Here is a 2,757-nt window from a genome sequence, read left to right on the forward strand (position 1 = left end):
GAACGGTATGTGGAATGAAGTGGGCGGGCATCGGGAGGCCACTATGGCATGGGGCAAGCACTATGGGCAGTCTATCTGAAGTGTACCTGGCGTATAAGACGACCCCCCACTTGGAGGCATATTTTTCAGGGCCAAAAAATCGTCTTATACGCCGGCAAATACGGTATTTCACTTAATGTTCTCAAGTTCTATCCATGTTGTTGCAAATGGTGCTATATCACTCTTTCTTATGGTTTAGCAGTATTCCATTTTGTATATATACCACATCTTCTTTATCCAGTCCTCCTCTGCAACACTTGCTATTACTTGTCTTGTTGATAATAACCACTCTAACAGGTGTGAGATGGTATCTCATTGTAGTTTTGATTTGCATTTCCTTAATTGCTAGTGAGGTTGAACATCTTTTCATATATTTATTGGCTGTTTGTATGTCTTCTTGGGAGAGGTGTGCTTTCAGGACGTCAGCCCACTTTTTTGACTGGGTTGTTTGGTGTTGATTTTGAGTTCTTTATATATTTTGGAAATTAAACTTTTGTCAGAGCAACTGTTTGCAAATATCATCTCCATCTGGTTAACTGCCTCTTTGTTTTGTTTTCAGTTTCTTTTGTTGTGCAGAAGCCTTTTAGTTTGATATGGTCCCATTCATTTATTTTTGTCTTTACTTCCCTTGCCTTTGGAGTCAAGTTCATAAAATGTCCTCTACAACTAAGGTCCATAAGTTTGATACCTACAGTTTCTTCTATGTAAATTATTGTTTCAGATTTTATATTTAAGTCTTTGATCCATTTTGAGTTAATTTTATACATGGAAACAAATTGTAATCCAGCTTCATTCATTTGCATGTGGTTTTCCAGTTTTCCCAACACCAATTATTGAAGAGACTATATTTAGTCCATTGTGTGTTTCTGGCTCCTTTATTGAAACTTATAAAAAATGGAGTTACACCGAAACCGGTTTGGCTCAGTGGATAGAGTGTCAGCCTGCGGACTGAAAGGTCCCGGGTTCGATTTCGGTCAAGGGCATGTACCTGGGTTGCAGGCACATCCCCAGTAGGAGATGTGCAGGAGGCAGCTGATCGATGTTTCTCTCTCATCGATGTTTCTAACTCTCTATCTCTCTCCCTTCCTCTCTGTAAAAAAATCAATAAAATATATTTTTTAAAAAATGAAGTTACATATATAGTGTAGTTTTTTCTTTTGAGTGCATGTTATCTTCATCTTCCTTTGCTAGTTCAGACCTTTTATGTTTTTGTTGTCACAAATTATCCCTGTTTATATTGTAAGTTTTTGGTGATCTTATTCTTAGTATTGTGACCTTATGTTCTTTGTTTCAGGTAGTATAACCCCTTTGAGTGTTTCCTGCAATGGAGGTTTTCTGGTGTTAAAATCCCTCAGCTTCTGTATGTCTGGGAACATCTTTATTTCTCCTTCATATACAAAGAATAATTTTTCTGGGTATATTATTCGTGGCTGGTAATTTCTCTTTCAAATGTTTGAATATTTGGTTCCACTCTCTTCTGGCTTGCAGATTTTCTGCTGAGAAGTTAGATGAAATTCTGATGTGTTTTTCTTTGCAGGTCACTTCCTTTTTTTCCCTGACTGCTTTGAGAACTTCTTCTTTGTCATCAACGTTTGAGTTTCAATACCAAGTGCCTTGAAAAGGGCCTCTTTGGATTGAGGTAACTAGGTGTTCTTTTTTTGTTTCTTGGATTCAAGGACCTAGTTTTTTCCATAGGTTTGGGAAGTTGTCATCCACTATTTGTTTGAACTCTCTGTTCCCTGCTTCCTCTTCTTCTTCTGCAATGCCTATAATTCTAATATTGCTTTTTCTGATGAAGTCAGATAGTTCTTGTGGAACTCTTTCATTTTTCTTTATGCTCAGGTCTCTCTCTTCTTCCCTCTGCACCATTTTTAGGTGGCTATCTTCGATGTCACTAATTCTTCTCTCCATCTTGTTGGCTGTTTTCTTTGCATGGTTCACTTTTTAATCTCTTTAATTGCATACTTCATTTCCAGGGTTTCTGGTTGTGTGTGTGTTTTCTGTAAATATATTTTTATTGATTTCACAAAGGAATGGAGAGAGAGATAGAAACATCAATGATGAGAGAGTCATTGATTGGCTGCCTTCTGCGTGCCCCACACTGGGGACTGAGCCCCACAACCTGGGCATGTGTCTCTTTTTCTTTTCTTTTTTTTTTTCATTATAGCACAACTTATATATTTCAAATGGACAACAAATTAGTATCACTTACAGTATCTTAAGATAAACTGCCTTTGAATAGGAGCTTCCTTTCCAGTACTTTGATGTCTACAAGACGTATCTAGAAGTTACTACCGTGGAAATTGAAGACTGCTTAAATCGAATGGGGGAGGGGTGGGCCTGTGGTCTTCTTTTTGATTAGTTGCTGTAACACTGTCCTTTAGGTGGCTGAGGGAGTGACATATTTTCACTAGACATCAATAGGTGCCAAAGCCTGCGTAGGACATGTTTGATACTATATGAACGATGCCATTTCTCTAGCACTAATTCGGCCCTTGGGTCCACCACTCCATTAGAACTATTAATTCCATTCATATTAATTTTTGTTACAAATCTTACAACAGGGGGTACTTTAGGGTATTTAGGTCCACATTCTATTTTAAGGCTGTACATTCGGTTTTCATAAACCAGCCGTGGGCAAACTACGGCCCGCAGGCTGGATCCGGCCCGTTTGAAATGAATAAAACTATCGAAAAAAAAAAAAACTGTACCCTTTTA

The 2,757-nt window shown here is 38.1% G+C and overlaps 1 protein-coding gene and 1 pseudogene across 1 annotated transcript in view; both read right to left on the reverse strand.

Moving 5' to 3' along the window:
• Positions 1-2,757, reverse strand: part of MRPS31 (mitochondrial ribosomal protein S31) — a 57,562-nt gene that overhangs the window by 24,330 nt on the left and 30,475 nt on the right. The window lies entirely within an intron of this gene.
• Positions 2,200-2,757, reverse strand: part of LOC102773383 — a 2,299-nt pseudogene continuing 1,741 nt past the window's right edge.

Source organism: Myotis davidii, unplaced genomic scaffold (genome assembly GCF_000327345.1).
Source record: "Myotis davidii unplaced genomic scaffold, ASM32734v1 scaffold310, whole genome shotgun sequence".
In the NCBI taxonomy this organism is placed as follows: Eukaryota; Metazoa; Chordata; class Mammalia; order Chiroptera; family Vespertilionidae; genus Myotis; species Myotis davidii.